Source organism: Pezoporus occidentalis, unplaced genomic scaffold (genome assembly GCF_034315485.1).
Source record: "Pezoporus occidentalis ecotype Australia unplaced genomic scaffold, CSIRO_AGI_Poc_V1 ctg46, whole genome shotgun sequence".
NCBI classification, from domain to species: domain Eukaryota; kingdom Metazoa; phylum Chordata; class Aves; order Psittaciformes; family Psittacidae; genus Pezoporus; species Pezoporus occidentalis.
In genome coordinates, this window is record NW_026915791.1 from 7,440,459 (window position 1) to 7,456,346 (window position 15,888).

The 15,888-nt window shown below is 39.1% G+C and overlaps 1 protein-coding gene across 5 annotated transcripts in view; it reads right to left on the minus strand.

Moving 5' to 3' along the window:
* Positions 1 to 15,888, minus strand: part of CELF1 (CUGBP Elav-like family member 1) — a 65,760-nt gene that overhangs the window by 35,822 nt on the left and 14,050 nt on the right. For 3 of the 5 annotated variants that reach the window (XM_062635942.1, XM_062635944.1, XM_062635945.1), the window contains exon 2: positions 11,853 to 11,893. The exons of the other annotated variants lie outside the window; for them this stretch is intronic. The gene's annotated coding sequence lies outside the window, so the exon portion shown is untranslated. The remainder of the gene's footprint in view (positions 1 to 11,852; positions 11,894 to 15,888) is intronic. 5 annotated transcript variants of the gene reach the window in all.

Consider the following 15,888-nt stretch of genomic DNA (forward strand, 5'->3'; position numbering starts at 1 on the left):
GCTGTCCTTCCTGAAGAGCCTCTAATTCTTCCATCTCAACACTCCAGTCATCATACATCAGATAGTCAACAGTAACTGATTTATGCATGCTCTTACCATGTTTTAAATACAAGAAACTTTAATGAAAAAGGTGTGAGCTATCTGCTAAGCACCACTGTTAAGAGCATGCAAATAAACACTAAGGAACAGAGGTCAAATTACCAGCTTTCGGGAAATTACTCATATCTACCTTTAGACATATCCTACAGGCTTCTCACTTGAAAAATGCCATGTTGGGGAGAGCACATCATATTCAAACGTTAAACTAAACCCTAGAGACCACTTGGTGGATTTGTCACAAATGAGCCCACAGAAAGAAACACTTCAGATTTACATTATTAGGACAGCAGAAGATGTAGTGGTGCTCTTGCCACTGTTCACACAGATCTATAGACCAACACCCTAAATTCTGAACCTAGCTGTGAAGACCAGAATTCATTCCTTCTGGTCATCTTTACTTTTGTTAAGCAGCCAGTAAAATACCCCAGCAGCCATGCCCACTGTAGGTCTGATGAAAGATGATGCTGGCAACAGACACTCTAGAAAATGGGTTTTAAAGAGATTACTGAGATTGATTAGTTAGCTTGATTAGTGAATCAATTAGTTAGATTAATTAGTAAAGAAAATCCCTAAGTTACTATGATCTTATGCACACCCCTTTCCTCATATCTGTTCCTCAAAATGGAAGTCATATCTGCTTGTTCTGTTAAGACAGAACTCCAACAAGTTCAGGCACTGTGATAACACTCCATGTCAAATTCAGTCTACAGATTTGATAATAAAAATATTAGTTTTGTGCAACTATCCTGCTACATAATAATTTTTAATTCTTCTTATACTTAATTTCTCCTTTTATGTGCTCACTTTAATGGCAGTGCCAAAAAATTCACATGCTGTTACGTACAGTTTGGGGTCATGGTGAATAAATATCTGAAGGTATGTTAGCCAAAATTCAGTGCCTCAGGGTACCATACTTCTGCACTAATGATAGCAGTTTTAGTGACAAAACACTACAACCAGGTTTGTTTTAACATTATTTAGTTGAAGGCATCAAACTTGTGAAATTAAAAGACTTGCAGAATTCACTTGTGAAAAGGAATTTTTCACTCTTGCAAAGAGTGGAAGAAGATGGTATTTCACTACTGCACAGAGAATTAAAGAAGGAAGCAATGTTTCTTTGGAATTATAAACCTCACAAAAGTCATGCCAGCCATTCCTCATAAAAAAAGAAAGAAAAATAAGAGAGCTAAACACACTTATTTTTTGCTCAGATGTCAAATTCCTGCTGGCTTCCAGATCCATTCTTTGACTGTTTCTATTCAAAGGATAATAGAAACAATGTCTGAAATTCCAAGCTCTATGGACTGTAGCTACACATTTAAACATGGTGCTAATGTGACAACATGAACATCAAAAACTTCTACATACTACCGATTAAATCTTTCTTTTCGTGCTTCTGAAGTCCTAAATTCAGCTGCAGGATCTATTGCTATATATGCTCCTCAGACTGTAGAGTATAAATGCTAAAAGTTTTGCTTTTACGTTTACAGAATTACATCACATCCTGGGGCATAAAATCTAAAAAAGAAAACCCAAACCAAAAAACAAACCACAAACCCCCAAATCCTGTGTTCTATCTTCCTTCCTAAGAAAGCCTTAGTCGTTTCAATGAGGACATAACTCTGAAAGCTAAAGATAAGACCACTTTCTGTTTGATACCTTCTGAACCTCAGACAACATACACAGATGTGAAGCTGAGGGACTACTGGGATGGTGAGAGCAAGCGATGGGAAAGGACGCAGGCTATGGGGAAATCAGACACTGTGAAGCTCTGAAGGAGACAGGTCCTAGAATAAACTTCCCCTTGGATTATCTGTGCATATCCAGACCCCTATAGTGTTGCTGAATTGCGGTTTTGATTTTGAACAGATAACCCCTAAGTTACATGCATCAAAATCCAGTAAGTATTTGTCAATATTCTGTTGTTTCACTGCTGATCAAGCGAGCCTGTGGTCAGAACCCTTTCTGCCCATGCTGAAATCCAAACTGTCTCCCCATGCCTCACTGGGTATAAAAAGCCTCCACCTAATTGCCAAGTGGCAATTTCTTCATTTGCCAATCTGCATGACAGTTATGCACTGTGGGTACACAAATCTGACACATTCAGAATGCTGAGTTTATCATTAAGGTACATGAATTTTGGGGCTCCCTACAATTTGGACTGAATTAACTGAAACCCACTTTTATTTATATGAAGTTTTTGTAGAAGTACCCAGGTGAAGAAAAAGGATAGAAGGGATGACGCTTCTACCTCAGAAATAGCAAAGTTCCACAGTGTTCTCTCTTATGCATTTATTTGAGGGCATTTAATCCCTCCAAACCTAGATGGGTTTTCACAAATCAGGTAAGTAAATTTTATTCTAAAAATAGCTTACACTCAGCTTTTTTCCTCCCCTTCCTCAAAATGTTTCTGCAACAAGAATGAGGTGTATCAATGTATTTTTGCCCTATTTTGCTGGCTTACACGGTATAACTTCTACTCCAATGAATCCTTTGAAATCTCAAAAGGAATGATTTCCAACCTGGGGAATCCCAACACTCCCAGCCAGCAGATGAAGCAGCAAGTCACCTTTCTCTCTGGCTTACAGGATGATGTTTTCTCTGCCTGAGCACTCTAAGAAAGGCAAAAATAAAATGGCAGCTAAATGTACCCTTTTATTTAATAGTAAAGACAAATGATTAAAAATAATTTATATAACCCCTATTTTATAAAATGAATTATGATAATTTTCTAGAAAAGGAGATAAAACTTTGCATCAAAGTTTGCAAAAAATAACAATTTTTAGCTTATAAAAAGATTGCTATATGCATCAAAATACTGCACATAAGAACCACCACCTTCTAGCTAACATTAGAAAGGAACATTAGGAAGTAACCTGAGCTTTAAATACAGACTAATCGATAATTATTAAGATTTTAGACCCATTTGTCTAATGTACATAGTACTAGGCATTATCAGAAGGAAACCACAAACCAGACTGTGTCCGCTGTGGCAGCTCTCTTTAGTCATAACTTTCTACCTTTCTAAATCAAGATACCCAGTGCCAAAACTTCATGCAAAAATATATATGGAGGACACCATATGAAGGGGTTCTTAACTAAGCTGGTCAGACCTTCTGCTTGAACATGCAGTTTCAGAGAGGCATCAGGGGACTGCAAGCTGTGGCTGAAGAGAATGCTCTGTGTTTCAGCTCTGTAACTGATGCAAAAAACCAAGCAACTTCCCTTAGCTCCTCAATTTCCAAATGTCACACACCCAAACCAGGATGTGCTGAAGCTTTCCTGGGACATGAAGAAATGAGAATACTGTTTCACAGAATCATAGAATAGTTTGGGTTGGAAAGGACCTTTAGATCATCTAGTTCCAACCCCCCTGCCATGGGCAGGGACACCTCACACTAAACCATGTCACCCAAGGCCTCGTCCAACCTGGTCTTGAACACTGCCAGGGATGGAGCATTCACAACCTCCCTGGGCAACCTATTCCAGTGCCTCACCACCCTAACAGGAAAGAATTTCCTCCTTATATCCAATCTAACTATACAATAAACCTAAACACTAGAGAGGTAACTCTGAACACAAATATGCCAATGCATACTAAAGAAAGCTGTTCCCATGGATATGTCTTACCTCCTTACAATAAATCCTATGAGTTTCGAGATCCTTCAGTGACTTCTGCCTGTTTAGTTGTACCACAGCCAACAGGCAGAGCATTTCAGAGCTACCTGGATACTGATGGACAAGGGCACGACCCGAATGTTCTGTTTTGACCTTGCCCTGACTTAATGCTAAATGATTAGGATTTTAATGCCTCGACACATTTACTGCTCTGATAAATTTATCTGAATAGGAGCAGTGGATTAAAAAGTTTTCAGGAAAGAATAGCAGTATAAGTCTTTGTGCATTGTTTCCTTTAAAAACAGGCCAATAAAAATCCAACTGAGCTCTCCATAGCAGATACCTACCATTTCTATTAATGAAAATCCAAAGGCATCCAGTTCCTCTTGTTTGTTCCCCATGCTGCACTGACTAGTGCAAAGGCACTTCAAAGGGCACCAAAGTAGTCTAGAACACTGGGTCTTTAGACAGGCCCGGTGACCTTAAGCAATCACTTTGCTGGAAGTAAAAAAGTAAAGTCCAGGAATCAGCTAATGCTGATAGAAACATCTCTGACCTCAATGTAACACACAAACAAGTAAGGAAGACTCCTATCTACAGCATTATCCACATACCAACACGATGCCAAACATTTCTGCTTTGACTGCCACATGTTTATTTATCTGACCAGTTTAGGTGTCCCTCACGCTTCTATTTCAAACAACAAGCAAAGAAGTGAATGCACAAATCAACTGTAAAAGGTTGTGTAGCTGTTACCTTCTTAAGCAGTTAGCATTGTGAATCTCACTTTTCAAATGACAGCTAAAACCCCAGGATCTTAATGACTGATACAACAGGGTTCCTCTGAGGAGGAAAATACATGCTATTTCATACGAAGAGTTCATTTTTGGAACTCCTTGTTGGCAGGATAGAGCAGATACAACAAACTTAAACGAGTGCAAGAACAGACTGGACAAGTACTTGGAAGAGACCCATCAGAGGCTACCAGACAAACCACAAGAAGTTTGGTTCTCCTTAGCTGAAAACAGAGAGGCTGAGAGACCACTGAGTCAGTTTTGTGGTGAAAACAAACACCACAGATTAATAGCCTTCATGACTGGCAAAGATAGGTCTGGAACAAGCCAAAGAGCGTGCATTTGTGTTGGGACAAAACAAAAAGCATTAGGGAAAAGTACTCAAGAACTGACCTGTACACATACTAAATGCTAATTAGAAACACTCAGCTGTTATCAGCACTATATTCAATTGCTTTAGTAAGTAACAGCAAACCCACCACCCTCCCAAAACTACACAACAAAAAACCCCAAACCCACACCCCTGGACTTGTTACAGGAAATGCCACAGCACAGAAAAAAAACACACTTTCCCCTCTTTTTAAAATGCCTTGCAATTGCTTTTAATACGCCACTATATAACTGATGAACAAATTCGATCTCTTATATACACAATATCTAGCTCACTCCTGAGGAAAACTTACACCAAATGGCAGACAGTAGCACTGCAATACAACAGCTTACCTACTACCTACCTACCAGGAAATACGTTGTAACATCTCTTCAAATCTGGGAAGTCGAAATAACTGCAACAAGATCCTGCTCGCCAGTAACTGCTAGCAACAGGATGTCTAACAAGAACTCAGGAGCAGCCAATTTATCATTTTTATAGCAGATTTATCTCTCTCTTACAGCAGATGAAGTTCACAAAATTTAGGACACTGGCATCCAAACTTCTTCAATTTTCATCTCGCCTCTCTCTGACATACTGTCCATTCTTATGCTTGCCTGAGAGGGGACACATGAATATGCTAATGGGGCTGTGGGCACTGGAATTCTGCAATATGATGACCCACAGCTCTGCAGACAATGATCTGCTTCTCTAGGGCAGAACAGCTGCATGATGCCCCCCTGAGTTTCACTGTCTCAATGTATAGCTGTCAGCTAACACAGCAGCAGGAGGCTGCTCACCCAGTGCTTCACCCACTGCAGCTGTGGCTGCTACTTCAGTGATGATACCACAAAGACTTGCACAGGCATTACCAAAGAGAAAGAAATGGAGTAGACTGGCAGTGAAACCACCTCCTGAAGATAACCTCAGATACCCTTCTCCATCCATAAAATTTCTCATTACCCTATGACAACAAGGAATAAGGAAGCTGACAGCCTCCAAAGCCCTACAGTTTGAGGTTACTTAAATATTTTTGCATTACTCTGAGATATATCACAACTATTATTCCCAGAACCTGTATCTATTTAATTCTTTTTTACACAGAATCAGAAACTCCAAAGAACTTTCAAATATCAGAGTTTGCAATAGTGCCATTTACAAAGCGACAGACAATGTTAGTAAGTATTTACCTGGGTTTTTCCAAAGGCAGCCAGTATTCACCTACCCTGTTTTCAAGTACAAACATTAGCACCAGAAATCAGCTAATGCTCTGGTAGGAACATCTTTGACCTGTGCAGCATTAGGATAGCAGTCTACTCCATCAGCACAGTGAAATAAGTAAGATATGTCCATGTAAGTAAACTCTTCAAATTATAATATTTTCTTAGAAAGTCCATCTTTTCTTTGGTGTTTAATTATCTTTTTGTTATGCCTGTTCTTAATAGTACATGAAACACTTTCATTAATCTTCACAGAAACATAACATGAGAGGTATCTGGATTGTTGTCTTTCCCTTATCCTGAAAGACAGTTTCTCGTGCTAGCTTTAGACTTCATTTGTTTAAGTTCCCAGCTGTGACCTTCAGAATAGTGATCTGAAATGCATGTTAAATTCTTGTGTTTCCCAGCTAAATTTTGTTTATCTTGCATATTTCCATAGCTTTAGTCAGACCAAGGGAATGGAGAGGGAGATGAAAATCAGCATTATCAGCTATTTCTTGGTAGCAATGGCAGCAGTAGTGAATTAAAAATAAAACCAAAAACCCACGACACAGTAAAACTTCCTGTGATGCAAAAATGACAGCGGAAGCCTGGCTGAGTAGATACTGTATGAAAGTTACTAGACATAAAGCAAACAAGCAGATGAAGAAATTGCCAAAAGATCAAATCATGAATCTGGAACAATAAATGCCCGACAACCTATTAGAGCATCTGTACTTGTAGGACAGATAAGAACAAGCCTTAATGCAGGCTCCCTAGAATAATTCATTTCAGCTACTCACAGACAAGGAGGAATCATCACATGTTTTTTCCCTCTTTGCAAGACATTTTACAATTAATAATTGATATGAAGAAGCATTGATGTATGAATCCCAGGACAACTGCTTTTAAAGCATAAGCATATAGGTTTATTTCCCTCAATCTATGAAGATACAAGCTTTAAAAATAACAAAACAACCTACAGAAGATTTAATCCTTTTATCCTATCTGTAGGTTGTGCAGGTTTGTAAATAGGTACAAATTGTGTATTTGGGGTACTGCTTAAGCTCTGGAGGAAGGTTTGCAAATGAAAGTATCAGTTAAAAATTACTATTTTCTGTAAGCATCTGCCAACATTCCAGCATAGTCTGAGAAGCATTTTGAGTTTTTCTTATCATAGTGCTAGAACACAACACCACTAATATTATGTAAGAGCAAATCTTAGGCAGCCAAAAGAGATCTGAAAGACCAGCAGACACTTTGGCACTGTAGACAGAAAAAAGTTCTTGAGGAGGAAAAGTGGCTTTGTCACAACAATAGTAAGAGGAAATAATGGCAGCAGTGTGACACAGAACAGGAGACAAGGCAGGAAATGAGAGTTCAAGAAGCAAGGACATGCATTTCTACCCTGTGAAAGTACAGAGAACTACTAAAAGCAGACAGGATGGAACAGTTAAGGCAGCAGCAAAGTTTGAGGTTTCCCCTGCCCCCTCCCTACTTCCTTTTTTGTTTATTGCCTGAATTCAGACCATGAGACACAGAAACTGTGGATGACAAATCATATTTGCACTTCAACACTTAAATCTACAGTAGATGAGAATAAGAATACTAATGTTTGCAAGTTATCATGCCCTGAAAGCAGAGGTACAATGTGCTTACACAGCCTTTCCCCTCCTTCTCTCCCCAAATACTGTCTCTCAGCTTACAAAAATTATGGGGTTTACGACTGGCCCAAAGCTTACCTTCAGCTATTTGAGCTTCTTGTTAAGAAACAACCCTGCAAGCAATTACATGGAACAGAATACTGTGTAAATACAAACACAAGACCTAGAATTGTGGTTTCAAATAGGCCTGTATTTTGCCGTCTTTTCCTACACTACAGGAAAACACAGATCTGTACTTAGTCTGAAAGATGCACTCAAAACAAGCATTTTGTCACCTCAGCAGTATTTGCCTGAGAGGTTTTTAAAGAATCAACTACACATTTTAGGTTAGTTTTCTGCCATTGAAACAGAGCCAGAAGGTACTCCGCTAAGGAGCTGGAAATCCACTGGGTCCTGGAAAGCTCTGAACAGTCTGCTTGTCTGCAAGCCAAACATGCCACAAAGCACTACCATGGGCAAAACAACTACATTTACACAGAGAATTGCTGTGTGGTTGCATATTGGACCCAGGGGAGACTACAGAATAGCTATACAATTCCAGAACAATACCACATATGAAGATTGCTGCATTACTGCAGAACTACAGTGAATCAAAAATGGCTTTAAGGTTTATTGCAAGCAAAACACCTCATGCATATATAAAGTAAACCCTAAGAACTGGACAGTTACTTTTTTACTTAAGAAATGTAACATGCCATCTTAACTCGAAGGAACAAACATCATATTATGAAATGATTTTAAAGCCTCTCCTTACTGCAATGCCTTAGAATAGCAGTCAGACATGTTCATAAATCTTTCTAAAGTATAATAGTCTTTTTTTTTTTCCTTCCCCTGTTAAGTTTCAGGGGAACTTTTGGACTAAACAAAGCACCAAGTCTCCAGTGTTATTGTTCCTTGCAGCCATCAGCACAGCTATGCAAGCCATTTTAAAGAGTCCTTTAACCTCAAATTGTTTCTAATAGTACCAGACACAAATAAGAATCAGTTTATATAATACTACAGTAAAAATTCACTATTTTTCTTTCCTTTTGTTTTATCCAGATGAAAACTTTTTGTTGCATGTTACCTGCAGAGAGTTCAAATGCAGCCAAGACAGCTCCAGGAGAGCACACTTTGCAGTTAAAAATAGCAATCTCTGCAGTAATAATTTCTACATAGTGCATCAACGTAGAACATGATTTCTCCTAGCTCTTGGCACAAGGCTGCAAAGGTATAGCTCCAGTACTGCCCATGATATAGAATGGGTTGTAGTATCCCTGGTAAGGGAAACAATTCCATCTACGACATACATTGTGGGGCAGAAAAGACTAGCAGAGGAAACAAGCTGGCTTTCAAGCTACACATGCAGGACCATAATCAAAATGTCAGAGTATGTCTCAAAAATATATCTAAGCTTTCCTAGCCCCTAGAGACAAAAGAAAACCAGTCTGAAAGATGTACCTCAGTTTTCCCCATCATCTAAGAAAATACAGCTATGCCTACTAAAAATTTCCTCTTCAATAAAGTCTAAATAACCATTAGATTAGATACTACAGTAGATTTCAACTTCAGGAAGAGCTAAGCCCAGAAAGAACGAAGAACACTACTCTGATCCGGAACAGTCCCTCCAAACAAACAAATCTACAACCAAACAGATTTACATTTACTTTCCTACAATATAAATGGCTTTAGAAGTATTGAGAAAGACTTAACTTATGGCAGAACACTCAGTTTCCTTCTAAGACAAATCTACAAGTGTTTTAATGACCGTTTTCATTTCCATGCCACTCCTTTCCATGTCAGAAAGGGCTCAGACCTACATAAACCATCTTTGAACACGGACATCTTCCAGGTAAAACCAGGTAATTGCTATTCTTCATCACACAACATTCCTGCATATCTGACTCAATGGTGTTTTCATTAGACCTTACCTTCAGGAAAACAACAGGATCACCTTAAAGGAGGGGCAGGGCTGTAAGAACAATATGAAAACTAGAGTGCTATCTATTCAAAGGGCATTTAAGCAGTATAAAGGCATTTTTGTCCTCCAGCAGAGTATAAGCATGGGGAATGTGGATATGACAAGAGGTACATACACACAGAGGTAGGAGTTCCTCAGTCTTGAACCTCGCAATTCTCATAAAGGACTTCAAATACTCGACAGAAGAGTAACATTTAATCTGTTTTGGCAAAGTGTGGCATACAATTTTCCAAATCCAAGAAGCAATCCTGAGCCTCAGAGTAAACAAAAAAACTTGTCTGCTTAAAGACAGCAGCTATCAGAAAAGTGGGGAATGAAACCAAGTGCTCTTTCAAAGGCTGATTGATTTCTTATCTTGAAGCAAAGCTGACTCCTCAATTTTACTCTCTATACCAGACCAGAAGTGGAATGCCATCAGTTTTATTCTGAAATATCTTTGTGGAATTAATTTACAGAATTAATCATTGTTAAGAGGCATTTCATACTGGAATGCATACATATTAATACACCGTTATCAGATGTTCAAGAAAACACTCAATCTTCTTTCATTTGGACACCTTTCTATGTTCACATTTAAGGCAGATGAATTTAACTTCTTGCTGCTCTTAAGATGAGAAATGACAGCTCTTTCACCTAATGGAAGTGTTTTTGTGACTTATTTTCAGCAACCATAAGGACTTTATTATTTTGCTATGTAAATAACCTGATAATTTTGTTAAGTAATCCAAACCTATTGGTTTGGACCTGTGTTTTGTAATTGGCAGGATCCCATCAGTTTGAAAACTAGGTCTAATCACAAATTAGTCTGTCTCAAAAGATAAAAACTCTTCAGACAAAAATACAAACATAATGACCAGTATTCTCTTTCCTATCTTCTGTGTGGTCCTAATGGAGCAGCAAAGGAGCAGGAAGGGCAAAGTACCTATCACCAGTCATTCAAGACAGAAGTTGAGTGTTTTTCAACACCCTCAATGCATTGAGACCAACACCCTCAAACTGGTACTTCCAAACACAGAGGTCACCAGTTCCCTAAAAACCCACTGAAAAGGAAGGTGTTCTTGGATTTCTTAATCGAACTTCAGCTATTTCTACCCTGATGAGTAACAGAGACAGGATATCCTGCACTTTAAAGGTAAATCTTATTTACTTTCTGACATAGACATAACTATGTACTTTCCAATGTATTTATGAAAAATGTAGACAATATTTCACCACAGAAGAAAACAAGTGTTTCCACAAGACAGCAGCAAACTCTACTCTCCCTGGTTGTGTACAGATTAAAGCACACCTTAAATATTTCTGCCACAGCAGAGGTGATTCATCAGACAAGCAACAATCACCCCATTTTGAGCATGGTAGTGTTACTTAACACAGCAGTTACAGGTCATTTGTCAGAAATGAACACAAAAGCTTCAGGTGCACAACTACAAACAGTCTGATCTATTCTTTTGGTACTCCTGTGACCACACACCAACTCGTTTCAACTTGCTAAACCACAGAAATAACAACTTAATCACAAAAGAGCTTTTTATTGGGTTGTCAAGCTGATTTTGTCTACCATGCAAACTACTGCAAGAAGCAGCATAAGCAAAACAAACAGGACTACTAACAGTTAGTTGGAAACCAAGTACGAGTAAAGGGGACGTGTCTCATCTGTTTTATGAAACCACACCCTTCCTGGACTTCAGGCATTAAGAAAATTACACCCTAAGACCCCCACATTTGGCTCCAAGGATTCTCACACCAGACTACATTTGTAATCAAATCCGCCCCAGATGAAAAGAGGCATTACACTAACACACACTTTTAGTGTTTCAGGTACTACAGAGTACTTCAGAGTTGCTCTGGTCCAGAAACTGCTAAGACAACACACATTTCTACTTTGTGGTTCGTAACGTTTCTAGAACTATTATATTAGAAATGGAGCTAAAACAGCCTATTGTCTTGGTACTTGCAGTCTTAAGTTGTTAACACTCCCAACCTCTTTCAGCAGTACAGAGGCAGGAAAGTGTGAAGAGTTTCAGGTTCAGGGAGCACTGCTCACTGCAGTGGAAAATGACTGCTTTCATCACTGAAAGTAAAAACACGCTCTCGAAACCTCTGAAATGAAGCTCCAGTACATAACTGAGGGATACAGACTGTTCGTACCTGCAGCTATGCACTTTCCTCTAGCAGTTCCAGTCTTCAGTCTAAAACAGAGAAGGAAAAAAACAGACACTGAGTACTCTGGAGTTGAAATTAGATAGTAACAATCATTGCAACATGAACTCCACCTTGTAAAATGCTGACGACTGTGAAAGTAAAGCATATTTCTAATAAAAGAAGTCATCAGGAGGTAGTAAAAACTCTCATCAGACTGAAAAATGAAGTTGCACATTTAAAAAATCTAAAGAATACAAGAAAGGGCTCAAAGGAAAGAACTGCAAATGTGACATGGCTGAAAATAGAAGCCTTGTAGCTTCCTAATAACATTCAGTGGACTTATCCTACCTGTTTGGCCTTTTTGGCTGTCCTGACAGAAGCAGAGTTACCAACAGCAGTCCCCACAACCCTAAACTCCTGTATCACATTCTTCTGAAAGCAGCAGCACTAACAGATGACCACCTGCAGACAGGTACTCTTATGCAAGACAAAAACTTACGAGAAAGCTCTGAATTAGGGAACACAAAGGACTAACACCACAAGGGAAAAGGTTTTATTTCTACATCTTAAGCAAATCATCAACCAGGAACATCACAGATTTTCTGTACAAACACCTCGTAAGCAGGTGACACTACTCTGTGCTTCAGACTTCTCGTTGCAGATTCAAATGGCCCCACAACACAAGATAGCAGATATTTAAATACAAACTTTGGATTTTTACTTATCTTTCAAAGAATTTCCCTGCTTTCTTCTAGGTTAGTTCGCAAAACTAGCCTCATGGTTGCCTAGCAGCATTTTGCAGAAAATCCACATCCATTCACTTATCTATAGCTACCAAACCAAAAACTGCATCTGTCTGCAAGAAGTGTTATACAAGGCTAAGTTCCCACAATTTCACTGCATTGCAGGCCCCTTCCTAACCTCTGTCCTATCTTCTTTGAGAAGTGTGGATAAGTGATCCATATCCTCATCTAACTTTTATTGCAATATACTTGGATATTTATCACGTGTACTAATGCACTCTTTTCCACAGGGAGATCTCTTGAGGATTTTTCATTGCTATTTTGTAGTAATTTTCAATTGTTCTAATTTCTTCCTGATTCGTTAAGTTCAAGTTAGATCTAAGGAAGTTCTTTACTGTGAGGGCGCTGAGGCATTGGAACAGGCTGCTCAGAGAAATGGTAAATGCCCCATCCCTGGCAGTGTTCAAAGGCCAGGTTGGACAGAGCCTTGGGCAGCCTAGTCTAGGATGAGGCATACTTGTCCATGGCAGGGTGATTGGAACTAGATGATCTTAAGGTGCTTTCTGACCCTAACTATTCTATGATATGATTCTACACTTCAATAAAGTATTATACCCTCTAAAGGAACATGGAATCCTAATCACAACAACAGAATTTTTTTTTCTTACAATGCTTAATAAGAACAAGAAAAAAATTCAATCCATGAATCCTGAGAAAAGTAACTCCATTATCTGAAATATGAATTTTTAAAGTTATGGATTCCTCTTCTCTAGAATATTAGTTAGTGCAAACTGCCTACTGGCCAGGGAACACTTTACAAGCTTATTTTTTCCTTTTCACAATAGCACTCTGGATTAAGAAGCTCCTAGTAGGGATTGAAACAAACATGTAACCTGAGGACACCTCCTTCCACCTCGCCCACATTCCTTTGCCTTTTTGAAGTTTAATTAAAGAATATTTGTTTATGGCCAAAAAATGGTCCCAGATTCCTGCTAACAGACCTGGCTTCAAAACAATATGTAACACAAAATTGTTGTTTTCTTCCTTTTAACCCCCATCTTTGCCAGGTATTTTAGCCCTGTGGAAGTTGTCATAAATGCCAAGTTGTATTTCTTTGATAATCAGCTTTCAGAAAAAGCTGATCTTGTAAATGCTTAGGAATATACTGGTAAACAGCTTCTTAACATTAAAAAGAATATGCCCTTTGCACACGTAACTACGGAACACTCTAGAGAATTAATTCAAAAACTTCAAAGGAACCAAAAGTACAGCTCACATAGCCAGAGGAACATATAACTCTTGGATACCTTTGGCAAAAAATATACACCTCACTGAATCAAAGGCAAAATCCAGGACAATAAAAACTTTAAAATGCAAGCAGCAAATCTGACAACCACCTGTAGAAAGCCTGGGAGAATGCTTTTAAATCATAAATGTTTCTCAAAACAAAACCGGTTTAGCATGGTTCATTTAATTGCATGCAGAACATAAATACACCAAATACTTTATCTAAGTATACATCAGACAAACCTGTCCCAAAGGCCAAAAGCCTGAAATCTGTATTTCTTCTGAGAAGAAACCAGGACTTGGATACCTCAGACAAAGGTATAGATACCTGGCATGCTGCTAGCAATGTGTGTAGCACAGAATCATAGAACAGTTAGGGTTGGAAAGGACCTTAAGATTATCTAGTTCCAACCCGTTGCCACAGGCAGGGATACCTCACTCTAGACCATGTCACCTAAGGCTCTGTCCAACCTGGCCTTGAACACAGGGATGGAGCATTTACCACTTCTCTGGGCAACCAGTGCCAATGCCTCACCACCCTCACAGTAAAGAACTTCTTCCTTACATCTAACCTGAACTCCCCCTGTTTAAGTTTAAACCCATCACCCCTTGTCCTGTCACTATGGTCCATGACGAAGAATCCCTCTCCAGCATCCTTACAGGCCCCCTTCAGATACTGGAAGGCTGCTATGAGGTCTTCACACCGCTTCTCTTCTTGCAGGATGAACAGCCCGAACTTTCTTGAACAGCCCAAACTTTCTCAGCCTGTCTTCATACAAGAGGTCCTCCAGTCCTCCAAGTGAATTTCTCCAAACAGCAGATTCACCCCACTCCAACATTAGATGCTGACACTGAACTTTTTCATAGGTGCATGAGTGTAGGTTCTTAGTGGGAACAGCAAAACAATTTACAAGTGTGAACTGGAACATCTCATCACAGCATCTGCAAAGAAAATCCTTCCTGAAGTTGCCCGCGACTAAAATATTGTATTTGAGTACAGATGTCACTTCCAGCTTCTTCTGTACAGAGTTGGGAGGAGCTATGACACCACCCAACAATTTCATGTAGAAAAACAAAGGTTTACCATGTAGATTTAACACTTAGACCTAACAGATCTAAGAGGGATAAAATACACTCTCACTGATGAGCAAACAGTTGTAACTTCTGGTATGCAGTATAATATAAATAGAAGTGCAGCTGGTAATGAAGGCAAGTGCCTCTAGCCACTAAGTACTTGACGATGGATATGAGCCCTATAAATCCAGTCTCACCAGCACCCAGGACCATCTGTAAGAGAACACTGGATCATTTAATGGATTCTGATCAATGAAATTACTGCCGTAGTCAGCACTTGTCTAGATCAGTTAGTTCTGATTTCTCATTACACTTTCCAGGAATTCATGTTTGTGGGATGTCAAGATTACCACTGACAATTAAGGAGGCTAACAGATAAAACAGACCACATAGCTCTCAACCTCAGATATATCCTGGCATCAACAGTCTCTCACATAAATCAACATTCGGTCCGGACTCACTGAGGATTTACATAGTTTAATTTAAAGTAACACTATGGCAAATAATAAAAAGCTGGAAATATAAAAGGAACTATTTCTGTGGAAGAATCAGTAAAAGGGAGGTAAGAGTGCATCAGAGAGTGAAGGAGCAAGTGCACTACATTAGTCAGATTTCAACTACAGAAGCCTGTACAAATCAGATACGTTTCAATTACTGTAGGGGCTCAGGCCACAACCCACAAAAACTACGTCAATTTCTGCTAAATGCTACTTATGAGACAGCAAGACAAAAAGAAACTCCTTTAGTGCCAAAAACTTACCAAGGAAGCAGCCATACTTCCTTATCTAAGATATATGCTGCTTCTACTGCAATGTTTGCATCACCCAAACTTCTCTCAGCACCAGAAGCTACTCACTCAATGCAAGGCAACAGCTCCCAGTCACTGCAACTGCTCACTTCACTTGCACAGCTTTCAAATAGTGTTTTCCTCAGTGCTG